This window comes from Phodopus roborovskii, unplaced genomic scaffold (assembly GCF_943737965.1).
Source record: "Phodopus roborovskii unplaced genomic scaffold, PHOROB, whole genome shotgun sequence".
Lineage (NCBI taxonomy): Eukaryota > Metazoa > Chordata > Mammalia > Rodentia > Cricetidae > Phodopus > Phodopus roborovskii.
The window spans coordinates 14,058,221-14,076,488 of record NW_026126611.1 but is presented as its reverse complement, the minus strand read 5'-3'; positions in this window follow the sequence as shown (position 1 = coordinate 14,076,488).

Here is an 18,268-nt window from a genome sequence, read left to right as displayed (position 1 = left end):
ACACACAAAACAGCTTATTTTCTCTCCCCTCTCATGGTTGGACATCTGCAGAGAGATGCTCCATGAGGCCTGGAGTGGAGCGAGGAAGCTGGAGGGTGCTGGGGTGGGGGACACAATGACCTGTAAAATCCAAAAGCCGAGGACAGTTTCTCCACTAAAAGCAAAGGTGAGGACAGAAACAGCGGACACTGAACACAGGGGAGACAGGATGCCATGCCATCACAGGATCATTCCTGTTGCTGGGTGAGGGTAAATGTGGAAGTAACAAGGGCGGTTATCTTGCTCACTGGATGGAGGATCCACCCAGAATTGTGGCTCTGGAGTTTATGGTAAAGTGTGAGAAGCAGTGCGGGCATTGTCCTCAGGACCACTCAAAGAGGCAGAGCTGAGATGCTGGGCCTGGGCATGCAGTTCAGAATGCCTGTGATTCTAAGGTGAGAGGAGAAAGGGGAATCTGCAAAGAAAGAAAACCCAGCTGCAGGGATGCAGGGAAGCTGGGCCTCTGCTGGCCTTCCACAGCAGGCAGAGCCCCAAGATGTCTCCTCAGTTACAGTCAACTATGGACTGGAAATCCTGTCCCTGAGCAATCACACCAGAAAAAGAAAGGAAATACACTTTTACAGCCTTGCTTAGTCTTAGGTAGAGAAGTCACCCATGTAAAAATCCTGGGAAACCTATACAAACAAGATATGCAAGCTTCTTGAACTAATAAGTGAATTTGGCAAGGGCACAGACTCACAGGCTAGCAAATCAATTTTTTAAAAAAATGATTCCATTTCTTTAGAATATCAATAATGATTATAAAATAAAATCAAAACATTTATGATAAATAGTAACACTGACATTAAATATTCAGAAATACGTTTATAAAAGTTTTTAAAATGTATATATCAAAAACTACAAAGACATTGACAATGACATCTCAAGAAAACATATATCCAGCCAGGTGGTGGTGGTGCATGCCTTTGATCCCAGCACTCGGGAGGCAGAGGCAGGTGGATCTCTGTGAGTTTGAGACTAGCCTGGTCTACAGAGCTAGTTCCATAGGGCTGTTACACAGAGAAACCTTGTCAAAAACAAAACAAACATACAAACAGGAAAACATGTATCATGTGCCATGTATCCAAATTTTGTAGCGATCTCTATGCCATATAAAGGTAACTTAATTAAACAAGATAGGTACAAAGTCAATGCTCTACAAAAAGATTTAGATATAGGAAAATATAGTCAATATCATTACTCACTAGAGAAGTACATTAAATTTTAGTGGAATTATTAGCATACACCTGGCTTTAATTAGACACATTTGGATAAAAATACAGGGACTATGTCAAATATTATGGATGATTATAGCTGTGTGAGATAGCTTTGCATCATTGTGACAGATTGCCAGGGAAGCCAGTTAAGAGAATAAGAACTTATTCTGGGCTTGCGTTACTGAGCTTTTAGGCTGTGGGTAGTTAGTTGGCTTCATTGTGAGGCAGAACAGCGGGGTAGGGAACACAAGGTGGAATAAACTGGCTCACTTGATGGCATGCGCAGGCAGAGAGTAGGAGGGAGAGACTACTGGATGGTACATATCCTTCCAAGGCATGCCCCGGCAGTGGTCTGAGTGAGAACATCCCCATAGGCTCTTGGTTTTGAACACTAAATCTCCAATGGGTGGTGCTGTTTCAGGAGCTTTAGCAGGAACGGCCTTGTTAGAGGAAGTACTTCAGAAGGTGTGGGCTTTGAACGTGTCTGAAGACTCTTGCCATGTCATAAATAAATGCTTGAGAGGAAGATGATGAGCTCTCAGCTCTCTGCTCTAGCTGCCATGCCTGCCCTCGATGCCTGGCTATACTCAAACCCTTAGAACCATGAACCCAAGTAAACTCTTCCACAAGCTGCCTTGGTCATAGTGATTTCTCTCAGCAACAGACTAGCAATGATCAGTCACAGTTAGCTTCAGCTGTCAGGGAGGCATGACTTGAGAAGAGGGGACCTCGATCATGAACTTTCTAGTTTTCTATCATTTTCTTAATTGATAGTTGATGTAGGAGAACCTGCTCCACTGTGGGCAATTCCGTCTGTGGCTTCCCTTGATGATGGACTCTATAACCTGTAAGCTCAAATAAACCCTTTCTTCTCCAAGTTGCTTTCGATCATGATGTTTATTACAGCAGTAGAAAGTTAACCTGCAAGCTCTACTCCCCTACCGAACACACTGACTTATTTCTTCTAAGTAGGTTCTATATCCTAACTGTCTGTTTAACTGTGAATTGGTCCATTGTTAAAGTTAGAGTCTTCTTGATATACTCGCCTATCAATAGCATCACCTTCTGGGGACCAAGCCTTTAATACCCATGTGGGCTTAAGGGATGTGTTTTGTTCAAAGCAGAGTAGCAAACTCTTCTACTTACTGGCCAAATGCAAATCATTTAGACACTTTTGGAAACCTTTCAGGGGATTATTATAGAGGTCCTATACCATTTCACTCCTAGGCATTTACCCAAGAAACATTAAAACATAACATCAAAAGCCACAGAGATTTACATTTAGGTATTTATTAAAGCCAAGAATCAAAAAGACCCTGAATTTCCATTAGCTGTTGACAAACGGTATATTCTTACAGCTGAATACAGCCGCATTCAATTCTAATGGTTGTGCACCTTGACAAGGTGATTGCATTGACAATAGATTTCACTCTGTGAAAGCACCTAGGCACAGCAGATGAAACATTTTAGGACAGATAGATTAGGTAGAGAGATAGATAGATGAGATAATGGATGGATGGATGAATAGAAACAGGCCTTCTGACAACTCCCCCAACATTTTAAGACAAAGTCTCATGTAGATCAGCTTGGTCTGGAACTTGATCTCTACCCCAATCCCTCCTGCTTCCATCTCCCAAGTGCTGGGATTGCAGATGTACCCCTCTTCTGATTAGACTAACTCTTGAATTCTGAACCTTATTTCATGCGAATTAGCTTGTTAAAGACCCTATGTCAAACAAAGCACATGGGACTTGAGATTTAATACACGCATTTTTGAAAGGAAAATATATTCTGTCCATAAAACAAAAGTAATGGGTGTGGGGGTTGAGAGAGGGATGAGGCACAGAATGCCTGGAGCAGAGTTTGTCGATATTCAAGAATTCCATCCCTTCGTTATAAATAAAATGGCAGGGGGCTTGATTTGGAGGAATGTTTGTGTTTTTCTGGGACCTGAGTTCACTGAGACTTAGGTGGCATTAGAGAGGCTCTCGGCAAGGCCATTTTACATCAGGCCCAAGCACTCAAGACAGATGCTTCATTGCAGTCTCAAGTCAAGCTTCACACAGGCCCTGTGAGAGTGTTAAAAAGAAAGTTAGCTCGCAGGACTGACTGACCCACCATTCCACAACCAGGAAGTAAGGAAGAGTAATTGGCGTTGGTTGATTCCAGCTGGGTATAAACAGAGTGGTGAGTCCAGATGGACCAGCAAGCGCCCCCACTCCCCGCGCCCCTATATAAAGAACCAGAGATGGTAGTGGTGGATGCTAGCTGATTCAGCAAAAGTCCTTTCCGGTGTCTTCCTGGCTGGGGGAGCATGCGCAGAGTTATGTTACCCTTTCCCTTAGATAACTTTTCAGCTTCGGGTACTCAAATCTCTGCATATTCTTTCTTCTTATAGAACTCCTTAACCAGACTGACTTCTCAGTAAAGTGGGCTTCCAAAGGCGCACCCCTTCCCAGGAGTGCCCACCATCACGCAGGAACAAAAAGAAGAAACGATGGACAGGAGAAATGGAAGTCCCTCGCCTGCTTGGGATCTGGGCCAACCCAGCTCAGCTTACAGTTCTTATCTGAAGAACTCACTCCTGTTTGTTTGTTTATTCAAATTAAACTCGTTAAAATGTTTATTTTATATGCATTAGTCTTTTGCCCGCGCCGGTGTCTGTCCATCACGCCTGTGCCTGCTGCCAGTGGAGGCCAGAAGATCCCTGGAACTGGAGTTACAGACAGTTGTGAGCCATCAAGTGGGTGCTGGGAATTGAACCTGGAGGTAGAAAGAGAACTGATCTCACCAGGTCGTCTTTACACCACACACACACACACACACACACACACACACACACACACACACACACACACACACATGCTTTCAAACAATAACAGAAAGCGACAAAAACATGAATATTTCCTTGGCTCCTCTAGAAAAGTGGCATTGCTTTTTTATTCTGGACCTGTCTCTCCAGCCCCTCTAATTAAAGACGACTGTTTTGCTCTGCTGTCCTGTGGGAGAAGCTATGGCCAGCCTACCCAAGCTACAGTCGCCCTGTTCCCAGTGCCCAGGCCAGCCTGCATGGACATGGGCAACAGGCACTTCCTCCCTGAGCCAAGCTGCCCCTATGCCCAGAGACTGCTGACAAAGAGACACGCAACCCAGAAACACCAATGAGGAAAGGACAACTCAGCAGATTCAGCCCTCTGAGCCAATAGGACCTCGGGAGGGGGGATAAAGGTAGGTCTGACTTCCTTACTAAAGGAGTCTACAGCACGCTCTGTGCTCTGCTACTCACTGATCCCTCCGGGTGCCTGTGTTGTTGATGGTGTGTCTTCTCACCCCCTCCCAAGGGGTGTCCCATGTGAATTGTCCTCAGGGGACATAAGAACTGAGTCTGCTGCTGGGGTTGAGGCAAAAGAGAACTGGAGGAAACGTTGCTGAGAAAGATCATGCCAGGGAGCATGAATACTGAGCATCTGTTTGTTATCGTTTATGGCAGCGGGTACAGATATGGCAATTGCAAACGATTGAAACGTATAAAACAGAAATTAAAATTCACTAATTATCTTGCCATCCAAAGTAAACACTGCTAACATTTTTGTTATTTTATCGCCAGGTGAGTTGGATCGTTAGGAAAAATAAATTATCAAAAATAACAACGTGGAGTGTGTGTGTGTGTGTGTGTGTGTGTGTGTGTGTGTATAACTCCAGCTATTTTTAAGTACATGTATTTTTTTTCAATGAAGTGTTGGTACTGTTGTTGTATTATATTATTACTTTTAAATGTATTTGTTTATTTGGATGTGTATGAGTGTCTGGTGTGTGTGTGTGTGTGTGTGTGTGTGTGTGTGTGAGAGAGAGAGAGAGAGAGAGAGAGAGAGAGAGAGAGAGAGAGAGAGAGCACGAGAGGGACAGACAGACAGACAGACTTTGTGGGGACAATTCTCTCATCTCACGCTCATCTGAGTTTGAACTTAGGTCACCGGGCTTTCCAGGCAATCATCTTTACCTGCTCAGCCATCTAACCTAACTGGTCCTCATTGTTACTTTTAAACTTTAAACAAGGAAAAGCCAACATGTAGAGCCAAATTTATCTTTCCAGCTCCGATGCTGGTTTCAGGCTATCCTGCAGTTTGAAGCATGGCGTGATGGATTGAAAAAGAATGACCCCCATTGTCTCATACATGTGAATTCTTAGTAGCCAGGGAGTGACAGTATTAGAAAGGATTAGAAAGATTCAGAAGAGGTGCGCCTTTGTTGAAGGAAGCCTGTCACTGGAGGTGGGCGTGGCTTCAAACGCCCAAGCCAGGCCCAGAGTCTCTCTCCCAGCCCGTGTATCAAGCTGTAGCTCTCAGCTACTTCTCCAGCATCTGCCTGATTGCCAACATGCTCTTAGCCATGATGATAAATGAACCAAACCTCTGCACTATAAGGAAGCCCCTGATTGAGTGCATTCTTTTAGAAGAGTTGCCTTGGTCTTAATGTATCTTCACAGCCATAGAGCACAGACTAAGACACATGGCATCACAGAAACTGTTACTTCTTTTGTCAACTTGACAAAACTTGAAAAGAAGATCCTCAATTGAGCAAATACCTCCATCAGAAGACCTGAGGGCGTTTCTTGACAAATAATTGATGTAGAAGGAACCAGGCCAGTCAGAGGCACCCCAGGAGGAGTGATCCTGGTGGTATAAGAAAGAGAAAGTGGGCTCTGCTGGCAAAGGGGAGCAAGCCAGTAAGCAGCACTCTTCTGTGATGGTTTCTGCTCCAGTTCCTGAATCTACTTTCCCTCTTTGGCTTCCCTCAGTGATACACTGTAACTGGGATATGTAAGCCAACTAAACCCTTTCCACCCCAAGCTGCTTTCAGTCATGGTATTTATCAGATAGAAAGTAAATGGAGATATAACCTTTGAAATGTTTGCAATTCTGCATTGTTTACGAGAGCAGCGAGAGCAGCGCTAGTGTTATTTTTGCCACACTTATTTTCATCTGAAATTGATGCACGGCAAACTTGAACTGGAATGTTCATGGATTCTAGAATAGCTGACTGACCCTGATTGTACCCAGAAAACTGTCTCCATGGAAATCGCACTCCCTTACCCTATTTACCTTTCAAGGGTTTGAAGAACTGACTATATCCAAAGGGAGATCACAAAGCTTCAAGTGTAAAAAGTGGCAAGGTTTGTCTGCAATGCTCCTAAAGACCAGTAGTGTGCCCTCTGTGTCTCCCACAAGATTCCCATCTTGTTAACCCTTGCATGGATTTACTTCCGATCATCTCATCCGCACCACTAAATAGCAAAGAGGAAAAGGAATCCTGTACCCTGCCTTGTTTGCCTCTATTCCTCCTTGCTCATCACTGCTTCACTGTACTCCATGTGGGGGTTAGTAACCCTCACACCCAGCTCAGTTATAAAGTTAATGGAGTCGGCATTTTCATCAGGCAAACTGGCTATAGCCCTGGGTTTTGTGAAGGAAATCCCCAAGTGTGCAAATATCCTCTTCATGGTGGTGCCCAGGAAAGTCTCTGGTAGCTCACCCCAAGAAGGCTGTCTTTGGATTGTAGAAAATTCTGAACATCACTATATTTTCTGGAAGACTCTTATGTGCAGCACATAATAAAACTGTCTATCTTTTTAAAGGGGGAAATGTGTTCTGGACTCTATTCAATCACCAGCTGAGCATGTCCTTGTGTTTCTATAGAACACAGGGCCTGGGACATTAACTATCTGAGTCTTTCCAGAAAAATCACCTACTTTATGTCTATATATTAATTTTTTATTTGGATGTAATAGTTATATATACTATAGGGTAGTGTGTGATATTTACATATATGCATAAAATAGAGACCCAAAATTTAGCTTATGTCATAATCTATTCAATGTTTGTATTTGTAAAAAAGTGGTAAAAATTGAGGAAATGGATATACCTGTAACTCTGCCTTAACCATTATACATCTGTTATATATACAATAAAATGTCACACTGTAACCCATAAATGTATATCTTTGATGTGTCAAATTGATGTGTCAATTGTTTTAAATTGATGATTAGCATGGTACTATATGAAAAGTTTTTAAACCCAGATAAGCCTCTCCGAAGAAATCCATATCAGAACAAATTAAACTAAATTTCAAAAGCCCACATTTAATGGATACAACGCTTCTGGATGGCCTTTCAGCCCCCCATCCCCCAGAAGAGACAGGAAAGAGAGACAGGAAAACCACACATCTATTTTCTGGGGGACAGTTTAAATACCCTGTGGGAGTGGTCTTGGGCATCTCTGGGGGAGGGGTCATCATTTGTCGGGCTTTCTGAGGTGTAGCAGGGTTTGAAGAGAGATGGGGGAGGGTGGCTTGGGTGGGACCTCCACCATAACACTATAGACACTGGACTTACTTAAAAAGAAAACCATTGTTCATTCCTGACATTTCAAGTGACCAGGTTATACCCATTGCTAAAACATTTGAGCTTAGAGATGCCATGAAGGCTAGTGCATGAGCCAAATGGCAAATGAACAAAAAAACGCCTTATGATTCACTATATGGCTTTTTATTAAGGCTCCATTAATTCTGTAACAGAACTATATTCTGTGTGGTTGCAGGAGCACCATGAACAAAGCCCTGTTATCTTCCTCAATAAATACCAAGTAGGCTTGGCTTAGCCCCCTAAGTACAAAGCTATACCAGTCTAGTTTATGTCACAGATACTTGATGACAATATTCATTGAGATTTAAGAAGCTCTGTGTTTTAGTCACACTATCTAATTTCATTCTTCCAGCAGGTTTAAACTCATTCTAAAGAGGAAATCCTCTGGTTTGGGAGGTTCGGCAGCTTTCCCTGGACCATACACCTGCAGAGATTCAGAGTCCCCAAGCCAGGGAGTATCACTGAGAGTACAAATGCTCAAACCATTTTGAACATCCGCCAACGCCTCCACTTCTGCATGGTAGGTGCATGGTTAGGCTGAGGGTACGTCCTAAAGCGCTATGAAGGTGGATGCTAGAGAGGGCATCGCCGAGCGCTGGGTTTGTGGTGATGAGCAGGATTTCCTGATCATAGTGAGACCAGACATTATAACCTCCCGGTGATTTCTCAGCAATTAATACAGAGCCTTGGCTTCCTCTGGGTTTTAGAAACTCCAAAATGAATGGCAGATAGAAAGTACAGCAGCTGCTGTCTTTCCATACATCTGTCCTAGGCACAGACAAGACAGAGATGTCAAGCTGGCCCATTGTGCTCTTTCTGCTGTCTGTGGCATGCCCTCTGAGCAGGGGCCCTGAGGCCCTGAGTTCCTTGTTTGGGTGCTCTCTGGAACACCACTAAGTGTTGTGTACTGTTCCATCCTATTTCCCTGCCATGATTTTACTTGTCTGTTCTCCCAGGAATGGAGGATGACTTCCTTCCAAGGTACTATTACTGTAAGTGGTGTGGCAGCCAACATCTTTAAACTCTTTTTGCATGAACTTTGGAAGGATGTATATTCGGGAATGGAATTGATGAACCTGTCAGCTAACCTTGGTATCACACTCCAGTGATGCATAGTCTTCTCTCTGTCATCATTCGTACCTATATGCTTAACAAATATGATATAGGCGTTATATTTGGTATATCATTATACTTATCAAAGTGATTTTATGACATTTTCCTCACAGTCATTAATGTATCTAGGCTAAAACCCCAAGTGAGATAATTTATCACTATATCCTGGATGCAGACCAAACTGCTAAGCATGTTACTGGCTGGGTGTCTATCACCCATTGCTCTTCATTCATTAATAATCAGCTCTTCATTATTATTTTTTATCTTATTTTTAAGACAGGCTATCATTATGATGTCCTAGCTAGACTGGAACTTGCTATGTAGACCAAGCTGGTTTAGAACTCCCAGGGATCCACTTTCCTTGGCCTCCCAAGTGATAACATTACTCACCCAGTGAGCTCTTCATTCTTAGAGCTACCTAAGCACATCCTCATTGTGCTCTTTGGTATTTAGATGTCTGTGATTTCCTGTTGGGTCACAAGCTCCCAGGAGCAGCGAATGAGCAACTTCATCTTTTAGTATCAATTAGTATCTCCCTTGGACCACCAATCAGCTCCCAAACCATGATATGGAGACATTTTTTAGTTATGAATGCTTGGCCTTAGCTTATTCTCCTTTGTGGCTAGCTTTTTTTCTTTAACTTAAATTAACACGTTTCTTTTCATCTACATTTTCCCCCTGGCCTCTTTACCCTTCTTTCTGTGTGCCCTACTCTCTGACTGAAGGCTGCTGGATACCTGGCTGGGCCTGGTCACCTTTGTTCTCCTCATTCTTTCTTTCCTAGATTTCTCTCTGCTCACCAACCCTGCCTTTTCCTCTTCAGTCTAGCTACTGGCCATTCAGCTTTTTGCTAGCGCAATCAGGGGCTGCAGGCAGGCAAGGTGAAACAGCAACACATCTCTGTGTAATTAAACAAATGCAGCCTAAGCAAGTGCAACACATCCTTGCATCATTAAACAAATGCAGCACAAGCAAATGTAACACACCTTTACACAGTTAAAGAAATATTCCACAGCATAAACAAATGCAGCACACCTTTGGACAGTTAAAGTAGTGTTCAATACACCTTTACACAGTTAAAGAAATATTCCACAGCATAAACAAATGCAGCACACCTTTGGACAGTTAAAGTAGTGTTCAATACACCTTTACACAGTTAAAGAAATATTCCACAGCATAAACAAATGCAGCACACCTTTGGACAGTTAAAGTAGTGTTCAATACACCTTTACACATTAAAGTAATATTCTGTGGCATAAACCAATGCAACACATCTTTGCATAGTTAAAATAATAGTCCACAACAGTTTTGGGAACAGTAACTTTTGAGTCATTCACTGAGAGTCTGTGAGTTGCATGGGAAAGAAGCAAACTGAAACAACTATGGAAATCGGATTGGTTTTCTACCAGAGACAGTCAAAGTAAAGGGCTCAGAAAGTAAAAGTTGGGAGAGAGCTTTTCATCTCAGCCCAGGAGATGCATGGTGGGAGATATCAGTGTCCAGTACCACAAGGCAATAGGTCAGAATGAAACAAAGGTTGCAGGGTTAGACATCTTCAATGATTCCTATTGATACATGTTGTTACTACAAATATATACCATCCTTCTCTTAATTATTGAGAACATTTCCAGCTTTCCATTTGCTTTAATGTCATTGTATTGAAATACTTGTAGAAGAAAAAAGAAACAACTCAGTATCTAATAGTTTTAAGAAAAACAGACTTTACCTGAAACAAGTGACATTAAATATCTTGTTTGTAGATTATTCTGTACTGATGAAGAATTGAAAAAAAAAATGTATCTGGAGATGCACATGAGTGTGGATGCCCACAGAGGACAGAGGAGTCAGATCCCCTGGAGCTGGAGTTAGCAGGTGTCTGTGTCCTGCTCAGTGTGGGTGCTGGAAACCAAATCTATGTCCTCTCAAAAGCAGGGCTGGCTCTCATCCACTAAGCAATCCCATCCACTAAGCCCCCTGGGGCTTGCTTTTAATGTTAGCTAATTCCTTTGGCTCACCATATTGTGCTAAGTTTCTCTGAACAGAGGAGTCACGTGGCCTTTCTATTTAGAAGCTGCACATATTTTAAAGAGAGGCGCAGATTTTCCACACTCTCACTGACATCATTTATTTCAAAGAACTCTGCCTCTCCCACCTTACAATTCCGTGAGGAACTAAAAGATACAGGGACATGCATTCATTCAAGGTTACATAATCTATCATTATGTTCTGATTTTTCATCCAGCATCTTCCTTGCTGGTTTTCCATTTTAATGTACACTCTGAAGTTTTTATTTTTTATTTTTGTCAAACTAAGAGGAGAAAAAAACCCTGTGTCATTAATCTAGCATGGCTTCTGGAGAGCATGGTTTTGCAGCGATCTTAAATTTTTCCCTCTTCAGGAAAAGGTCTACTCTATAGCTTTTATATTTTACAAAACCCCTCGTGGTGATTCTTGTGAGTTATTCTCACCTTCCTTTTACCTATCAAAAGCACACAATCTTTTGGATTTTCTGGAAAGAAAAAAAAAAAAAAAAAGAAATCACCTTAAGTCATCTTCTATTATCTCCAGGAATAGAATTAAATTAATGCAATAAAAGTTAGGGAAGTCTCCTTTCATCTAGCCTTTGTGCTCATTTTTCTTTTATTTCTTTTGTACCTGGAATTTATGTAGCTGTGCCCAGTCAGTGACTCGTAAATTGTCTTTGCTCATTGACACCTCTGATCTGGGGCCCTGGGGAAAGACTTCTAAGACCTGTAATTTCTGCTCCTGTAGCTTTTGTAGGATGGCAGGTTACCTAGATGGTAAATTGGGTTCTCTGGAATTCCATGGGGGCGTAACTTGCCCTTATTTCTTTGACGTCAGGGCTGGCGCTTTTTTTCACTGTTACTGTTGTGTGAGTGACTGTAACTTGTATAATGCAGCCTGTGCCAAGAGACGCGTTGCCATCTGAACCATCAAGGTCACCAGAATGGCTCTGCTAGGTGATTTATCTAAGCAAGGCCTTTCAAAGTTATCACCCTGTATCCTTATGTCCTACTTAGGTGTCTGCTGCTGTGATAAACACTATAATCAAAAGCAACTCGGGGAGGGAAGGGTTTATTTCAGCTTCCAGTTTCTAGTGGTGCAGGTGAATGAGGGCAGGAACTCAGAGCAGGAACCTGGAAGCAGAAACTGAAGGAGAGATGTGGGAAGGGGTATTCTACTTACCAGTATGTTTCCCAGGTCTGGCAAGCCGGGATTGCAGCCCAAAGGAAAGAAACCTGCAGAATTCGTGACGCATGTGTTGTGAGGGGATTTATTGACTAGCGTATGTCTTTCTGGTAGGCCAGCAATGACTGTTTTTACACAGAAGAAGTAAAGAACCAAGTAGATCATTGATCCTCAACCTTCTGAGTGCTGCGACCCTTTAATACAGTTGTGACGACCCCTGACCATGAACTTCTTCCGTTGCTACTTCATAACTGTAATTTTGCTACCGTTACGAGTCATAATGTAATGCAAATATCTGATATGTGACCCTGGTGGGAGTCAGGACCCGCAGGTTGAGAATTACTGCAGTAGTCACTCAGTACCCAAGGCTGGGTGCATTAACTGTCTTAACGCAGTGCTGAGGACCTGCAGGACCCTTGGCACATCCCTGCCTTGCACACACTTTGGAAACTCAAAGGAGCTGGGTTCTGATACCTGCTAAGGAACGCAGGGGCAGCTTCAGCAGTTGTGGTGGTAGCAAGAGGGTAGATGAAAACAAAAAGCACAGATGAATGTTCTAACGGGGGAAATGAACTAACTGAGATGTGCACGCAAGCAGGTAAAGAGCAAAGCCCTTTCTTTACCTCAGACCTCTTACCTGGCTTCCACTTGAAGGTACCATCCATATTTAGGGTGGTTCTTTCTTTGTCAAGTAACCTGATCAAAAACATCCTTTACAGATTGTCTAGCAGCTTTCCTTTTAGTTGGGTCCAGATGCAAAGCAATTGAAAGCCAAAATTAATCATGACAGACAGGATGTAACAACCCATTCACTGAAGGGTTCATTCTCAAGAATCTCCCTTCCCTTGAGTCCTTCCCCCCCCCTTTGTCTGCTTCCAGCAAATACTATAAATATACCACAAACACCACAGGCTTCCTGTCATATCACTACTGTCATGCCCAGGTCCAAATGGCTCTTTCCTTTCTGGGCCTATGAACTTGATTCCTAACTGGTCTTACTACTTCAACTCTTGACCAACAGGGTTTCTACCCCATGAAACATCCAGAAAGGTCCCACTCAATGTTGGATCAGCTCTTGCTGTACCTGTGACCAGATCTCCAGGAACTCCAACAACACGTATGCAACAAGCTTTAGTACCTTCATGGACTTGGCCCTGCCTCCCTTTCGATTCTTGCCATTGCTCCTCCCCAGCTTCACCCTGGCTCCTGCTCACCCTTTCCAAATATACCAGGCTCAGTGCCCTGCATTCTTCCGCCAGATTTTCTGTGCAATGTGTTATCCTTTCTCTACTTTGAGTGCTTCATATGTTTGAAAACGTTACTTACAATGACTGCTGTAAAATGCTGTCCTCTGGTCTCTTAGTACTCATACCAAAGGGGAGTACAATTGGATAGAATCTAGGTTTTACTGTTGACAAGGGAAACTGTTCACTGTTCACAGTGAGATGTTCAACCAAGCAGGAATCCTAGGTTGCTAACAGGCTGCTAGAGGCATTGTTTAAAGGAAGAGTGTGTATACACAGGCCATGCTAGTGAAGAATTTAAGCTATCGAATGCATTTTTAAAAGTTGGGTGTGTGGAAAGCCCAAGCCAAGAGGAGTCCACAGTTGCTAAACTATTCCCTATGCTTGTCTGCCTTCACTGGAAACAGTGATCATCTCAGACAAGCAGGCATGAGCCTTTTCCTTCATTGTTTTCTAGCTATACAATTGTCTAGGTCTGGCATAAAGAATTTTGTCTTAATATTGGCAACTTTCTCTTATCTAATTGAAGTGCTATTAAACCAATACATGATCTTGGATTTAATGAACTTCGGCCCTTCTTACTTGTCATCCTTGTTGGTAGTCATCAAATGGTACTTTGCTGGGTGGAGACGTGCAGTAGAATATTATTTTACGTTGTGTGGCTTTTGTTTATGCTGCATTTGTTTAACTCTGTGAAGCTGTGTTACTGTGCCTGAAAAAAGACACCTGATGGTCCGAATAAAGAACAGCCAATAGTGGGGCAGGAGGAAGGATAGGCGGGGCTGGCAGGCAGAGGGGATAAATAGGAGGAAACCGAGGAAGGCCATAGCAAGAGAATAAGGAGAGGAGGTATCAGGGGTCTGCCACCCGGTCATCCAGCTACACAGCAATCCACAGAGTAAGAATAGAATTTACAGAAGAGAACAGGAAAAGCCCAGAGGCAAAAATGGGAGGTAATTTGTATTAAGAAAAGCTGGCTAGGAACAAGCCAACCTAAGACCAGACATTCAGAAGTAATAAGTGTGACATTTGGTAGCTGGGTGGTGGGCTCCCAAAAAGAGAAAAAAAAAAAAAAACATCTTACTACAGGGACTCATTCAGGTTAGTGCCTGGAATTGAGGTCCTCTTTGTGCCTTTTATATTTAGACAGTGGCTCACAATTGGTCCAAGCTGGTTTCGACTCCGGGTAGCCCAGGCAGCCCTTGGACTCTTGATCCACCTGGTTTGGCCTCCCAAGTAGCTGGGGTTATATAGTCTTGTGCCGGCAGGCCACTCTTACTTTACTTTTCCTAACCCTTAGTTTGTGAGAATACCTCTGCATCGTCTCACCTTGCCAAAGAGTTTGTTGCTAATTTTTGAGAATTTGATAGATAACAACAATAGGTTTGTCTGAGTAGTTACAGCCTCTGCTTCTCTGTTTTATTGCATTTTGAATTTTATTTATTTGTGGCGGCGGGTATGCACATGTCATGGCTTGTGTGTGGAGGCCAGAGGACAACTTGTCTCTCTGTCCCTCTCCCTCACCCCAGTTAAATTGTTCTATTAAAGACAGTTGGGTGGGTAAGCTTGTTTTGCGTGCCCGGCAGGCTCTGACCCTAATAACCAACAGGGTAGGCCAGCCACTCATTCTTAACACACCAGTTAAAGAGATAAGCAATAGAGAGAAGCAGAAAGAGCTGATGTAACCATCATGATCATTGTGTGGATCTGATAAAGAGGTCACCACAAGTCTTTCTTTGACAGGACTTTAGGTTTACGTAGAGGAAGAGCTGAGGCAAGGTGCATAGGAGGTCAGCGTGAGCAAGCAACCCTGGTCCAAGCAGAGTCTGGTGATAACTGCCTCCCTTCTGGTCCTGAAGAAGTTGTTGTCATGGTTATTGTTTGTGGAGAACATCTGGTCCTTCCAGTGTGATCATTCCTGCTCCAGGGTGTGACCTGCCATCATGGACAATAGCCCTCAGTTAGGAGTCGTCTGTCCTGCATGCTATTGGCCCAGTGGTTGTAAGCGGTTTCTAACTTTTGTCATAACGATGTCTATCCATCAGTGCTAGTCTTAAAAACCCAAGGTAGCTAAGGAGTCGAATGCAGACCCGAGGAGGAAAACATGGCGTTAGTGAGAGCATTGCTTATGTTCTTCACTGCACATAAGCAGGAATAGAATGTTCGGGTAAAAACACGAGGTTCCTTCACCTTTCAAAAGAGAGGAGATCAACAGCCTCCCAGTCTTCAGGAACCGGGTGTGTTTCAGGAAACAGATGCTGTGGAGTCAGGAGTCATTTGTCCTAACTCCTGCCTGAAAAACAAACCCTCACCTGGGAGCAGCTGTTTTCTGCCGAAGCCAAAGGATTGCATTGTCGTGATTACGTATTTAGCTAAGTTTTTTTTTTTTTTTTCACTTGCCTAAAAGCTTTTATCAGTGTCATTCCACTTGATGGAAGTTATGTAACTTTTAAGTGCTAAGTTAGATTTTCTTAGACTGAAAAAGAAACAAAGGGGGGGGAGGTACTCCCAGGTGTCACTTGTTACCTAACAGAGCCCTACACCCACTATTTTTATCTTGAGAAATGCTGGGTTCATCTTTGGAGTGCATTTCAAATATAGACTATTTGGAGATGAGCAGAGATAATAGGACAAGAGTGTTCTTTCATTTTATTTTCTATCGCAAACACAGTCTCTTGCTCTCTTCTGGTGACCTCTAAGCCGAAGACTTCTAGAACATTTTTTTTTTTTACTCCCTTTGTGCCTTCCTTTAAAAAAAAAAAAAAAAAAAAAAGGCCGGTTATAATAGCAAGCCATAATCTAATGGCACCCTGGGGGCACTCCCCACTGCTCCCTGTCTCTCCCTTTTTCAATATGTTGTCACACATAAATATAACATCTAGAGTCCAAGCCCATTAACAGGAACCCCCACCCAGCCTGTCCCCAATTAAGGTGCCAAACCCACCCCTCACTCCCAGCCACTCAGGAACAGATTGCCTGTTACATCACTCAACCCTCTTATTTCTCTTTCTCCCTGTGGATGCTTACTGCTTGTGCAGAGGCAAGGCATATTTAGCATTTTAAGATTAATATTATATATGCTTGACTTTTACAAGGCTAGATACCCAGGGGACTGACGTTTAATAGATGTTAATGGAATTTAATTCTTATACACACTAGGTACAAGCATTTGTCTTCTAAATAAAATAGTATGGAACCTTATGTACCTAACACCAGGAAAATTTCAAAACAAATTATTTTTTTTTTCATCTGGCAACCCCGAATCAAGTTACTGAGCAGAAAAGCTGCTTTTTGATATTTAGACTTTAAAACCTGAATATAATTATCATTAATTACACTGAGAATGTCAGTGTTAACTTTGCGAGTTCCACAGTTATTATCATTGCAAAATAGTTCTGAAATGGTATTTAAATAGAAACTTTTCCCCGTAATCCATTTTCCCAGCGGTTTTCATTTAAAGAAACTGCTGTAAATAAAACCTAGTTAATCAATGAGCCACTCAAATGAAAGGAGCCCAAACCTCAATGTAGTAAATAACAATCAGCATCATTTAAAAAAAAAATTCTTTAAAGAAAAAAATCCCTAAGAAAACATTACCCATCAAAAATCTCTCATGTTAGTATTCAGGCACCTATCCTGGCCTGCCCTTGGGGTCCTGACAGGATAGGCCCTTGCTGCAGCCACTAAGTGCACCACCTGTGCACATTCGTTACTTTCCCTTTAAAAAGGGTCCTGCCCACCTCCCCCTCCCCCCTCTCCCTCCCTCCCTCTTTTTGCCTGTTCTTCGTTTCTCTCTCTGCCCCTGTTTCCTCTCTGTGAGGGGGCCTTGAGTGGGGCGGGGGGGGGGCGTTCTGAACGCCAAGGTTCAATTTCACAATCTGGTTAATAGTATGTGTCTTAGGGTTTCCACTGTTGTGACCAAACACTATGACCAAAAAGCAAGTTGGGGAGGAAATTATACTTATTCATTATAGTACATCATTGGAGGAAGTGAGAAGCTCAAGCAGGGCTGGATCCTGGAGGCAGGAGCCGAAGCAGAGGCCATGGAGGGGTGATGCTTACTGGTTTGCTTCCCATGGCTTACTGAGCCTGCTTTCTTATAGAATCGGGGACCACCAGCCCTGGGAGGGCACCACCCACCATGGGCTGTGCCCTCCTCTATTGAACATGAATTGAGGAAATGCCTTCCAACTGGATCTCATGGAGGCCTTTCCTCAGCCGAGGCTCCTTCCTCTCGGATGACTCTAGCTTGTGTTGAGTTGACACACAATAGCAGCCAGTACAGTGTGGTTTACAAAATTCAGAGTACAGGTCCCTTGGTGTACCTGATTTTGGAAGCTAAACTGGCTCAGATATGGTCAGTACTTAAAAACAAACAAAACAACAACAACAACAAAAAAAACCTGCCAGTTAAATTTCTATACGGTGAAATCTCTCCCATTAATGAAGAAAAAGCTGGTTCCCTTTTGTTTTTGTGTCTGGTACTATCTAGTCAATAAACATGGACGAATAAACACGAAAACATGATTTTTGACAAAAACCAGGTAGAAAGAGAGAATGTTGTACAAGGCCAGGGAAAGAGAAATTAGGTCAGTCATATATGTGAACTTCGATAGGAAACCCGAGTTACATTTCCTGGACCTGTACTTCCTCTATGTAAATTTGGATGCTACAATTGCTACAGAATGGGCTTCTAAATCTTAAAAATAGTCACTTCTTTGTATGTGCACACATGGTGACTGCCTGTGTGTGCAGGCCATAAGTCTGCTCTGAAAGCTTCCCAGATCACTATCAACCTTATTTTATGAGAAAGGGTCTCAATGAACCTGGACCTCCCCATTTTGCCTCTCAAGTGCTCCTGCGATCTACCTGTCTCTGACCCACCATTCTTCCCAGGACTGACATTACAGACCCACGCCCACACAGCTAGCCTAACTCTTTTTAGTTAGATGCGGAAGGGTCTAGACTCAGGACAGGAACTCCATGCAGCAAGTTACCCTGTCCCCTGACCCATCTTCTCTACA